Raw genomic sequence first — 13,775 nt, 5'->3', positions numbered from 1 at the left:
ACAGGACAGGGCTGGCGGAGTGGCTCAAGATATAAGGCCCTGAGTTCAAACCCCAGTGCTGCAAAAAAATAAAAGAAATCGCCCTCAATGTTAAACTTAGACTATAACTCACTGTGTTTAGCAAAAGAGGGGAGCCCCCAACTCTACAGCCACAGCAAGTATTATTAAAGGTGTTTTTGTACAATTCACATGAGATCACATGCATGATCTCAGGTTCACAGGCCTCTCCCCACAACCCTGTGGGAAGGAAGACTTTCAGATGCCACCAAGTCAATGCCCATGGTCACAAGCCTGGAGTCGTGCCATGGGACAGAAAGGGGATGCTAGCATTCTGAAGCACCCCTATTTTGGTTCTGCCAAGACCTCTCTGGAGTTCCCCATCACTTCCCCTAATCTTATCACCCTCATACAGGAACTATACTTACCATTTAATAACAAGATCAGCTCCCCAGCAGTGAGGCCCCAGGCAAGAGAAAGCTCCAAAGAGAATGGGATTACTACATTGCCACACCCAGCCCGCTTCCTTGGGCCATGTGAGGTCCTGCCCGGCTCTACCCATTCCAGATAAGGGCCGCTCTCCTCCAGGCTCAGCAACCCAAGAGGCATCTTGAACAATTGGAACTAAGTGTTGCTCTGCCCTCCTATCCTCAAGAACAGGGCGTCCCCCATCGCAGAGACTAACAACAGTACTGCAACTCCCCCAAAAATACAAATCGAATTGCCGTGTGATCCAGCAATTCTCCTTTGGGGTGCACATAGCCAAAAGAACTGAACACAGGGTCTTGAAAAGACATTTGCACAGCCACATTTATGACAGCCTTAGTCACAACAGCTGAAAGAAAGAACCGATCCAAGTGTCCACGGACAGAGGAATGGATAAAGGAAATGTGGAAAAATGTGACGCTATTCTGCCTTAAAGAAAAAGGGAAATTTCTGATCCATGCAACAACATGGAGAAGCCTTGAGGCCAGGAGACTGGCGAAGGAAGCCAGCCACAAAGGGACAAGCACTGCATGACTGTCCTCCTAGGAGCTCCGAAAAGAGGACAAGCTCACAGAGACACAAGTGGACCAAGTGGAGGCCACAGGGCTGGGAGAGACGCGGAGCTAGTGTCTAATGGGCACAGAGTTTCAGTATGCAGGAGAATGGGTTGATGGCCGCACAGCAGTCTATACTAAAAGCCACTGAACTGTGCATTTAAGGACTCAGAGAGTAACTCTTATATTGTATTTTACTATGATTAAATTTTTATAAAAGAGGGGCAGTAGAATACTGTACTAACCAGCACTCGCTCAGGAAGATAAGTATTATTTGATTTAAAAATTTCTTTGACATCAGCTTGGGGTACAGGAGACAAGCCCTCCCCGGGAGGCACATGGTACACATGCCCTTTTTAAGTGGCCAGGGTGAACCAGGTAACCTCAGGCACCTGCTTGGCTGAAGGGCACAGGGAAGGTGGGGGAAACCAGGGCTCCCAGACTCACTTCTCAATAAATGCTGAGCAAATACTCAGAGATCCTAAGAATAAACCAGCTGATGCAAACCCCCAAATTTTACTTCCTTCAGCTGCTTTTGAAGTAAAAGGCTCAAGGAAGAAACTAATTGACTTATCCAAAGATAAGATACCAGAGAAAACCAGCCCAGATCCAAGGACCGCCTCAGACACAGCCTGATAATCTCATCCTCTCCTTAAATACATGTGACCGTGACCGTGACCGTGACCGTGACCCTGGCAGGGGGGGAATGTTTGTTTTGAAGAAGGAAGTATTTTAAGGAAACTTAGGGTAACAGCAGATAAGGAGAACCAGAAACAACAAAACAAAATGCTCGTTCATCTTTGAGACACCTGCACTCGTTCACCCCACACATCTTACTTTTAAACCCCTCAATTTTAATCTCAAAAATCCGGCAAGAAATAGCACCTGACAGGGTTTTGTTTACTTGAGACAGGACTCCCCAAGCTCTAGTTCAAAAGATTTTGAAGGGCAACCGAGCCAAATCTCACAAGAACCCTTTGGCCATACAGAGATTCTGTAAGCAACGCTAGAGATCTTCAGAGAAACTCCAGTTACCAAACAAACACAGACACACAGACTCCCACACACACATTTAATGCAGTTATCTTCTGGTCTGACTTTCTAGAATAACAATAATCTTCTGAGGTAATGCCCCAATTAGACTAATTGAGCACAACTCCTGGCCCTCAGCAGATGCTCAGAAACCGCCCCAATCTGAGACTGTTCCAGAAGAGGCAGGGCTGCTGATATTGTCAAGACAAAGTGACATGGCTGTCATGACTCCTCGCCCATTTATTACATTAGAGAATTGTGATTTACCACAAAACTGGCAGGCTCCATCTCTGGGCTTCACAAATTGCCAAGAAATGGTGCTTTTTTGGACCTTCTGCCAAATTTCAAAAGCCCTACCTTAGTTCTCTGGGTTTTGCAAGCACCTTCTACTGCTAGAATACCAAGGTCAGTTCATGGTGGCTTCAGGCGTGGGCAGAGTACACAAGGCGTTCACAAGAGAAAGAAACACATACAAAATAATCTGCTCCATTCTACCATGTATGAAAATCAGAGGACATGCAAATCAAGAGGCCCTGCCAAGGTCCAGAGTCACCCACTTTGTAAGAGCCCCCGGGCTGGTGACAGTGGGACTCACAGACACTCCACCCTCACTTCTGGGTCATTACCTGAGATAAGCACTCTGACAATGCCTATCCCACTGCTAGGAATGGATCCTCCAAATACAGTAAGATCCATGTGCAAAGACTCTGGATGCATAAATTAGACCATACACACCATAAAATGAAATATTATTAGGCTGTTTTTACAAAATAGATGGGGAGAGAAACATAGCTCCACGAATGTTAATGTGAAAAGGGACACACTGAATGAAAAAAGGTGCAAAACTATTTATACTATGAACCCATATTTTAAGAATTACATTTGCAGCCAGGCACAGTGCTCACACCTATAATCCCAGCTATGTGGCAGACAAGAGATAGGAAGATCAAGGTTCAAGTCCAGCCCAGGCAAAAACTTATCAAGTCCCTATCTCAAAAACAAGCTAGAGCCTATAATCCTAGCTACTCAGGAGGCAGAGATCAGGAGGATTGTGATTTAAAGACAGCCTGAGGCAAATTGTTCAAAATAGTTTGTGAGACCTTATCTTGAGAAAAAAAAAAATCACAAAGGGCTGGAGAAGTGGTTCAGGTGATAGAGCACCTGCCTAGCAAGCATGAGGCTCTGAGTTCAAACCCCAGTGCTGAAAAAAAAGCCAGGTGTGGTGGTACATGCCTGTAATCCCAGCTACTCAGAAGGCATAGTTAGAAGGATCAAGGGCCAAGGCCAGACCCAGGCCCTATCTAAAGAGATCCTATCTGAAAAAGGAGTAAGCAAAAGACTGGAGGTATGACGCAAATGGTAGAGTGCCTCCCTAGCCAGTATAAGCCATGAGTTCAAATCCTAGTACTGCCAAAAAAATTACACTAAGCCATATCCAGTTATACACCAAAACACTCTGGAATGAGTTATAGTTAACACAATTCCAGGGCTCACCTCTGTGGCAGGCAGGAGGAGAATTTACTGTTCAGCAGAAATACTGCCACAGGGCAATTTTGAAGGAGGGAGGTGGAAAGCCGGTGTCTCCCTTCATTGGAACCTGCTCTGGCCAGAAATCAGGCGGGTGGCAGCACAGCTGGTCCAGGGCAGGTACTCTAACCCTAGGTGATGAGTGTCCTTGGGTTCTTCCTGCCAAGGAGCTCCAATGGCCTGGACGGCCAAGACAGCCTGTGGTTTAGACTCGAATCCTCTGGCTTCAATTGTCACTCACTTACCAGGCACAGGACTGGTTTCCTCCTCAGATGAGCCCATGGCACTCTTGGCCTTGCCAGCCTTGGCCATGGTCTTGATCAAGAAGAATGTTCTGCTCCTGCGACTGTATGACATTTTCCACCCAACCCCAGTCACTAGGGGCCACCTATCACCCAGGTGTCCAAAAGTGCTCCCCCCCCAATATGACAGAACACAGCTCAGCGGGAAAGCAGGAGCCCAGGCTGCAGAGACCATGGCTGGAGTCCCAGGGCCTCCTCCCACTACCCCTGTGGCCTGGGCAGGTTACCAACCTGTTTGCACCTCCACTGCCTATCTGGGACATGGGTGACATTGCTAACACCCACCACACAGGAGATCCTTTTCAAAGTGCATGCGCCAGATGAAACCAGGTGCTGATCCTACGTCACAAATGGCTACAGACAAAAACTGGAAGCAGTCTCTTGCCTGAGAGTATTTTGTATATACTTAAACCTGAGGAACTTAAATTGTACCTGCCCAAAAAGCCAGGCAAGGAGTATTGCTGGTAAAAATTAACACAGAGGTATTGGGAGGGTATGTTTACTTCCCACCATAGTAAACACGGCTTCACACAAGACATCCAATTGTGGAGGTGTGACAATTCACAAAGTACACAGGGACTTTCAGGGACTTTGGTTTTGGTTTGGGCTCAGGTTTTTTGAGACGCACTGGCCTTGAATTTGCAATCCTGCCTCCGTCTCCTGAGTGCTGGGATTACAGGTGTGCACCACCACCCTCAGTTAAATGCATAGTACTTAAAAAAGAAATAAGCTCAATCTTCCCATCAACAAGAATAAATAGCTACATGATTTTATATCCACATTTGGTCAAACTTTTTCTGACTGTGGCCAACAATACAAAAAACGCCCATGTGTAAAACCCTGCGGCTGGAGGAGGCCTTTTATGAGGGGTGGGTTCTCCAGGAATCACAGCCAAACCAGAAGTTTGAATTGGTCAGACACACACCACAACATATAAAACAACACCTAACTAGTGACTAACAGGGTGGATTCTGGACAGGCAGAAATTCTTTGTATTCCTCAAAATATTCCAGCCAGCCCAGCCCAGCCCTGCTGCTGCTCAGTTTACCTACTGAATAAAAGGTGGGGAGACCAACAAGGGGGAGAGAAATGCAGGAAGAAGAGAAAACACTGGAAAGAGGGATGAGGTCCACGCTCCTAACCTCTCAGCCCCAGAACTAAGTACCATCTCAGTCTGGGCTCTGGTTCTGCTTCAAGAGGAGGCCTCTCTCCAGATCCTCACTCAGAGCATAGCAAGGGAACATTTCAGAAAGAGCCCACCAGTAGGACCTTGGGACTCTGCAAATTACGAACCCGAAAATCACTGCAGGACTTGTTTGTGCTTTGTCTCACCTTCTCCATGCCCCCCCATACACACCCCATCAAAAACCACATTCTGACTTTAAGTACATGGGCTTATGACATAATAAATTGGACCAGGGCTCCATAAAGTTTAAAAAGTGTGTGTTTGCCTTCCCAGGAAACTCACTCCCACCCTGACAGTCGCCAGTTGCAGGACTTTTCTGTAAGTATCTGCCAGCAGCCCCAAGTTCCCATCTGGGTTATCACCAAGGAAGTCCAAGAGCAAACAGGTCAAACCACCAGCCTCAGTGTCCTGGCTGAATCACCACTTCTGGGTGTCTCAAAAGCCACACACACACATACACACACACACACACACACACCCCAGCCCTTTCTGAAACAGGTGGCTTATCATTCAACCCTCCATCAATACACTTGCCCAGATCAATGACTCCTTTAGATTCCCTGTAGACCTTGAACCCAAAGAAAGAAGATAGAGAAAAGGCTGACTCACAGTCAAAGAGGGTAGCAGGAGGTGTGGCGGGTCATCCCTCAGTGATGACTTCCGGAGCAGAGGCCAGCGTTGGCCAGCCAACCCTACAAAAAGCCCTCCTCACTACCTTCGAGTTCCTCCCTTAAAATATTAAGTGCACAGCTTCAACGGCCCCACATTACATCCCGACCACACCGGAGCCTCTCGGCTCATTTTCACTGTGGTCTTGTGACTACCCATTTCACAATTAAGGAAACTGAGGCTTGGAGAAATGAAGTGTCTGGGCCAAGTCATCCACATACAGTGGTCAGTGTAACTATCAAGCCCACGAACTCAGGCCAGGACAGCCTTGTTTCTTCTTTGCCTTATCTGGCCATCTCCTGGCCTCCCCCTCCCTCTGGCCCAGCCACCTGATCCAGGGCAGACTTCCCCACAAGCAGGGACTCCTTCGTTGTCTCCCCTGAGCCTGTCTCCCCTGAGCCGAAGTTCAGGGTCAGCAGGTTGACCTTGCAGCCTATTCCTTTCCCAAGTAAGAAGGATGTTGACAGCTGCCTCTGCCAGGGGGGGAACGTAAACTCGGCCAAGACAGAACTAAGCCCAGAGCCCAGGCCTCCCAACCAGTACACTGTCCACTGGATACCACAACACACCATATGGTCCTACAGGCAAACAGGGATAGGCGCCAAAACCACACCTCCATGCACAAAACCCATGACCATACGAAGGCATGAAACACCATCGAAACACAAACCATATGCCGAGCTCAGATCTTTCGGTATTTCTGGGGACACTGGAAAGGTGCTCATGTGCAGATACATTTATTCCTCAATTACTATGCGTTCCTCGACGGCTCACTTTCATTCATAAAACCCGAATTACAGAACAAAGGATAAAGAGTAAATTTCACAATCTTACTACCACACCATCCCAATTAAAAACCTGTTACACATCCATCTTTCCCAAAACGTTCCTACTAGCCTGTGGGATGCTTCTGGTCCCAAGTCTTCAAACCGCACAAACTTTTTTTTTAATTCAAGTTTCCTGCTTAGGAAAAGCTAGAGTTGACATCTATTTCCCCACACACACAACCTGCGGGGCCACACAAATTACCAGCCACGTGTCTAGATTCTCTCCATGGCATTTAAGGTTCCTTCCCAAACAGTGCTTTTTCTTCCTCTATTTTCCCAGCCAAATAAAACGGTTGCAGAGGCCCCCGCAAGGAGCCAACAGGCCCCGCGCCCGCTAGTCTGCAGGAAAGGAGCTGCGTTTGGAGGCCCGGCAGACGAGATCCGTAATCTGAGACCCAGTTCCAGCCAAGTCCTCGGCTGTGTGACCTTGGGCTCGTAAGTCAACCTCCCTGGGCCTCAGTTTCCTCTGCTGCAAAGCAGGAATCCTCACTCCCCCGGGAAGTTTCCCTCGGAAAGATGACCTCCGCACAGCTAGGACCCTACCTGCCCTGGGGGACAGAACCAGGCCGCTCGGTCCTGGGGGCCCTGCTGTCCTCGGGGCTCCGCGCGTCGGAGCTGAGCCGGGGTTCGGCCCGCGGGGCCTCCGCCCGCGGGCGCGCGCTCCGGGGAAGGCCCGAGGGATGCTGGCGCGGCCCTCCCGGCCTCCGGGGCCCGTCCTCCGCCTCCCTCCACCGAACCACGTCCCCGGAAAGGGTCGCGGGAACAGGTCGAAGCCCTCGGTCTTGCGCCCGCGGCCGATCCCGGGTCCCCGGCAGTACTCACCGTGCGGCGCCGCGCGTGGCCGCCTTTGTATGCAAACACCCCGCCCGCAGCAGCGGCAGCAGCAGGACGCGCGCGGCGGGACGGGGGCGGGGCCGGGGGCGGGATGGGGCGGGGCCAGAGGACGGGGCGGAGCCTGCGGGGCCGCGCGAAGGGCCCTCGAGAGGCTCCGACGACCCGGGTGCTTTCAGGGCCGCCTGGCCAGAGAGGAAGGAGGGATGAGCCAGCCAGTCCTTCAAAGGCCTGCCTTAGCTCCCCCCAGGGCAGGCACCCTTGGGCCTTGTTTCTGATTCTTCTTCCCAGAGCCGGTCTCCACTTTCAACGGCCTAGACTGATAGAGATGCTTTGCATCTCTTTGCTGGGACACCTAGCATCCATGGTTGGGGCAGCCTGGAAATAGACCCTGGAAACCTCCCAGATTCTGACAGGTCCTCTGGACCTCCTGTCCCTCCCTCTTGCTGAACGACCTTGACCTGTCCTTGACCTGTCTGACCATGGGCCTCTTTCTTAAACTTTAAAGTGGCAATTGATTAAAAAAAGAAAAGATTGAGCTCAGACCTCCAGAGGGCATCACATTCAAACTGAGACCCTGCATGACAAGGGGGAAGAAGCAGAGCCTTCTGAGGCGCAAAAACAGCAGATGCAAACGTCCTAAGGCACCAGAAGGGTAGCAGGGGTCAAATATTTAGGGTGCTGTAGGCCAAAACAAAGTGTGTGGATATTACTTAGATGTCATTCCAAGAAGGCTTATTTTAAGCACAGGGTCTGTATGTGGGAAAAGGACTGCTGGAGTGAACAAGTAGAGAGGCAACTGCTCAGGCTGATGGGGAAGGCCATTTGCTCCATGTAAAGTGGACAGACTGTGAATAATTTTGGAGGTACACGAACATGCAGATGAACGCAGGGGGCAGGCCGGGCTGGCTCTCATAGAAGTTTTGGGGCACTGTGTGGAAAGCACCGTAACTTCTCACTCTGCATCTAGCCAGGTGTGAATGTGCTCTAGCTGGGCTTGGGGCAACTCCCAGCCCACAAGGACTTTTGCTGATGCCCACAAATCACTGAGGCATCAGTGCCCCCAACAGGGTAACCCTCCGGTCCCTTCCCCTGCACCCAGGCCTTCCAGAAAATAGGTTCTACTTCCGGCCACCCAAATGAAACCTTTTGAAAACAAACAATCTTGAATTATTAGAATTGAGGACGAAGTGTCTAAAAAACAAAATCCAGTCCAAAGTCCTCACTACAACTGAACCCAGGGGCCAGAGCAGGCTGGAGCTCCCCCTGTCCAGCTCTAGCTAGCAAGGAGGAACAACTTAGGTACAGCTTTTTGGGCAGCTTCCAAAAAAGCCAGGATGTTTTTGCAAACGCACAAGGAAGCACTGGCCAAGTGATACAGCACGGCCAGGTCTTAAAACTGGATTCTCCAAAACCCCCCCTGCGGTCTAGACCCCCCCTGGCAGGGCCCCAGGCTGTGTTGTCAGCAACTGGGCTGGTGACTTGAGCTGTGACTCAGCCCCAGAGCTGAGGTGATTCCCTGGGCCAATCCTAGGACCCGCTAGTGTTCAGACCAACTCGGAAGAGGGGAAATAACCAGAGGGCTGAGTAAACTTACACCTGGGGCTGGAAGAGGAAGGAGTGATGCATCCTGCTTTCTAGAGAATGGGTTTCACAATCTGGGAAGTGGGTGCAGGCACTCCCAGCATGAGTCCACTTTGAGGGTGGAAACACCTGATGTGGATGCTGACCACCTGAACATTGACGGGTGGGCAGCCCAGAAGGATCTGTCCACTGCCTGGTCCACCTGTGACACAAAGCTCACCGGCCCCAGCAGGCTGCTACCCTTCCTAACAGGGGCCCCAGGGTGCACCAGCATCCACACACCCACTGTCAAGGACAATGACTTGCTGAGAACTTTTCTCCTCCTGCTGATCAGCGGAAACTCTCATTTCTCAGGATTCCAGAATGAGGCTCTGCAGGTCAGAGTGATGTGAAGCGCTCTCTCCTAGCCGAAAACCCAGCCTCCCCCTTGCAGCAGTGACAATAACCATAGTGTCCTGGGAAGCCCTGTTGAAGTTTTCCAGATGGACCACTGCACACCCAAAGGGCTTCCCCGCCTGGCCCAGAACATCTGCACTGAGGGGGGCAGGAGGGTGAGCACCCTCTTCATAGGGACCCCAAGAGCCACTGTAGGTTGGCAGACAACTGTCTCCCCACCACTCTGGCACCAGTAGTCAGCTCTATAAGGCCCTGGAGAAAGGACCCCAGAGAAGGGACACTGATATCTGTCCCCAAAGAGTCTGCTCTTGACCCCTGACATCCAATGCCCTGGCTTCTCCGGGAATGAAGGGATCTCCTGGAGTCTAAGGCCAGTTCTCCATCATGGGACCCCAATGAGGGGACTTCGTTACTTCCTTGTTGAGGATCCCAAGACCGAAGTGAGGACCCAGGACCCTGGTGCAACTTCAGGACAGGGTGTGGGGCACAGGAGATAGGGCAGCCCGGAAATGCACCCAAGACATACTAGGGCACCTGGTGCTGTGGCTGGCTGGCCAAGGAGAGTTTCCTGAAGGAAGAGGCAGTTGTAAGAGGCCCTGGTTCCACATGGAGAGCAAGGGTGACAAAGCAAGGAGCAAAGGCTTTGGATTGTCCCCTGGGCCATCTGAAGGCTCACCCTATATGAGCCCACCCTGGGGCATATAGATTGAACCACAGGCATCCAGGAAGGCAGAAGTAGTCCTGGGACAGTTGGCCACAGGTAAGATGTTGGAGGCCAGGCCACGCCAACCCATCCCAACAGCTAAATGAATTAAGCAGCATCGTGCACCATTGGTCTCGCGCTGGGCACAGAGGGACTCATAGAACCGACACACACAGCACAGCAGCAAGGAGAATAGTTAGAGGACAGGCTCCACACAGAGACATGAGGTTTCCCTGCACTATGACAGTGACCACGGGCCGCATGTCACACTGCGCTCTGGAGGAACAGTCACTGCCCACTCCCTTGCTCGCTCCCTGCCCTTCTTCATCCAGACAATATGCTGAGTGCCAGGGTCACATCAGTTTGCATCCAGCCTGCTATCTGTCCTCAGTGGACACAGAGTAAGGTCGTGAACAGGAAAAAACGATCACCCACTCAGGATTTCTGTGAGCCCAAGGCTATTCACTAAGGTGGGGTTTGACCTACCCAGTCCCCCAGCAAAGAGGAGCAAAGAGAGCTGGGAGAGCAGAGAGACCAAGGTGCCTCCATGGGAGAGAGGGTCAGCAGAGGTCACACAGGTCATGCTTGGCATGGCTGGGGACAGGAGAGGAGTCCCTCCTGAGGAACAGTGGCTGTTACACTGGGAAAAGGGGCTGTTCTAGTGGGCTCTACTTCCAGCCTCCATACCACTGAGTCAGTCCTCTGAGTCACCACGACCTTGTTAAACAGGTGGCAGGGACACTCGTCATGAGCAGCAGCGTGTCTCAGGTCTCACATTCCCCAGTGCTAAGACACAGTCACCCGGATGGGAGCTCAACAAGTTTAGATGGAGAGAAATCTTAAGAGTTAGTTTCCCTTTCTAGATAGACAAACAGAGGCCAGAAAGGTGACCTATAGTGATAACCAGCTGTGATAAGTGTCACAGCTGTCACATTCAGATACTGTGTACTCTAAGCCAGATCCTGTTCTGAGCACTTACACACATATTTCTTCCTATGGAATAGATAGCGCTGTTCATCCCATATTGTTGGTAAAGAAACAAAGGCACAGAGAGGTCGCACACCAGTGAGCAGAAACCAGTGCCCACGGCACTCTGCTGTCCAGCGCTCCTTCTTCTGCCCCGGTCCTACAGGAGGAAAGCACCGCCCACCAATCTTTTTCCAAGGGTGTTCCTCAGCTGGAGCTCAGTGTTCAGTTTTTCTTTTCAAGGGAGGCCTGTGTAGTCTCTTGCCCTTGGTTTTGGCTCAGCCATGAGGCGAGACCTCTCTCTTCCCTGTCCTACAGCACTGACCTCCACCAGCCCATGGAGGCCACTGATGCAAAACTTCAAGTCATTAACCTGAAGCTGGCAAGGGCTCTGCCGTCTCTCCAAAGGCATGTTGTCAGACCATATTGTTCCAACCAAAGGTCACAGCAGATGGCAGAACCATGGCACAGTGATGCTGACCACGCCCACCTACAAGGGCTCTAGGTAGCTACTGCTAAGCAGGCTGTCTTCAATTCTGGCAGCTCCACTTGCCAGTCACCTCTGGACATGGGACAATATTTACAAAGCTTTCTTGCCCTCCCCAGTATCCATCAAAGATGAAAATGACAAGACTAGTCCTCACATTCTGCAGACCCTCACTTGGCATGTTGGCAGTACAGCTGTGGCAGGACTCCAGGACCCCAGTCAGTCAGACCTGTGGGCCTGGCATGGCCAGTGCTGATGTCTTTCAGTCGTCATTGGGCAGCTGTATAAGTCCTCTGTGGTTTGTCTGGCTGGTCCTGCACTGACTTGAGAGAGGTTTATTTCATCCTCAAATTGAGAGTAAGCAAACTTGATGCCCTGCTCTCTGATTGCTCTGTGAAAGGGAGGCCTGGCTTCCTGCCTTTGCCCCAGGGCCTGTCGTGCTTGGAGCACACAGCCTCAGGGTTCCTAATGCTCCCTTCCCTGGGTGAACAGCCATGGGGCTTACTGAGGTCTGCCGATTATTTCTGATTGCTGGCATTTCTGAGGACATGTTTTCAAATGTTTTGTGCCTCAAAGTTATTTTCATATCCATTGATATGAACAAGACATTTGCTGGGCACTGGTGGCTCACACCTGTAATTCTAGCTACTGAGCAGAGAGCGATCAGGAGGATTGCAGTTGGAAGCCAGCCTGGGCAAATAGTTTGCGAGATCCTATCTTGAAAACCCCCAACATGAAAAAGGGCTGGTCGAATGGCTCAAGTGGTAGAGCGCTAAGCATGAAGCCCTGAGTTCAAACCCCAGTACTGCAAAAAAAAATTAATAAAAAGGAGCAAGACATTTTTAATGTCACAGGAAATAAAGCAGCAGGCAGCAACAGGAGGGAAGAGCTAACCTCAGACCGAAATTCTCTCCACCCTCTCCCTTCGCACATCCCTCTGCTTTGGGAAGTCTGAAGCCCTGTTTTCAGAATTGTGCACATCCATTGTCCACTTGAATAGCTGACTAACCCTCACTGACTCTAAAATCTATTCTGCCTCATATTAACCAGGATTTCTTTCGATTAGTGCTAACATTTTTGGTGGGATTTGAACTCAGGGCCTCACATTTGCTAGGCAAGTACTCTACCAGTTGAGCCACTCGGCCAGCCCTTTCTGTGTTGGGTGTTAAGGTGTTGCAAATTATTTGACTATGTTGTCCTCAAACCTTGATCCTCTTGATCTCTGCCTCTTGAGTAGCTAGAATTACAGGTGTGAGCCACCAGCACCCAGCTAATGCTAGTATTTATCTCTTTCCATTCAGTTTGCTTTGAATCTCCCTTTCTATCTGAAGTATTTCCTGTTGGTCACAAAGAGTGGTAGATATATATTTTTTAATCCAGTCTAAAAATTCTTGAGTTTGGGGAATTTTTAGTTAGTTTGTTTTGCTATGTTTTAGTTTTGGAGTTTTGGTTTTCAGGTTTGGGGGAGTTGTTATTTTGGCTTGCTGGGATTTTATATAGGGTCTCTCTATGTAGCCCATGCTAACCTTGAACCTAAGATCCTCCTGCCTCAGCCTTCCTAGTGCTGGAATTACAAGTGTGCACCACTGTGCCTGTCCAGTTCCTAAGTTTTAATGGAACCAAGAGAGGATTAATTTTAGGCATCAACTTGACTGAGTTAAAGAGCACGCAGAGGACCAGCAAAGCCTTATTTCTGGGAGTGTCTGTGAGGGTGTCTCAGGAGAGACTGGGCTGAGTAAGAAAGATTCACCCTTGTCAATGTGGGCAAGCACCAGCCAGTCAGCGGAGGACCCAGGAAGAACAAAAAGGTGGAGAAAAAGCACATTCCTTCTCTCTTCTGGAGCTGGGACACCCATCTTCTCCTGCACTTCAGCTCCAGGAGAACTCCAGGCACTCCAGTCCTCAGATGCAAAATCAGCGACTCCCCTGTATCTCTGTTTCTCCAGTTTCAGATGGCTGTTGGGGACTTCTCTGCCTCCATAGTCACATAACACAGTTCCCGTAATAAATCTTTCATCTACCAAACCTGTGTACGTTTTCTTGGTTCTCTTTCTCTAGAAAGAGATCACGTCATTAGCAGTATGGCTGTATACATGACAGCTGTTTTATCATCCTTGTCTATTAGTTCTGTGCCCCTGACGGGTCTGAGTCTGCTTAGATGGAGTGATTTTTTTCTCCAGATTGCAGGCGATATTCGTCTGTGTCTTTACGTGACTAGTATTATCATT

At 50.1% G+C, this 13,775-nt stretch overlaps 1 protein-coding gene across 7 annotated transcripts in view; it reads right to left on the bottom strand.

Moving 5' to 3' along the window:
- Lpin1 (lipin 1) overlaps positions 1-13,775 on the bottom strand; it is a 123,092-nt gene that overhangs the window by 51,196 nt on the left and 58,121 nt on the right. The window contains exon 1 of one of the 7 annotated variants that reach the window (XM_074049196.1): positions 7,403-7,488. The exons of 5 other annotated variants lie outside the window; for them this stretch is intronic. The gene's annotated coding sequence lies outside the window, so the exon portion shown is untranslated. One more of the 7 variants, XM_074049198.1, reaches the window with a different exon arrangement.

This window comes from Castor canadensis, chromosome 12 (assembly GCF_047511655.1).
Source record: "Castor canadensis chromosome 12, mCasCan1.hap1v2, whole genome shotgun sequence".
Taxonomy (NCBI): domain Eukaryota; kingdom Metazoa; phylum Chordata; class Mammalia; order Rodentia; family Castoridae; genus Castor; species Castor canadensis.
The sequence above is the reverse complement of the archived record's forward strand: the minus strand, read 5'-3'. Positions and strand labels throughout refer to the sequence as shown.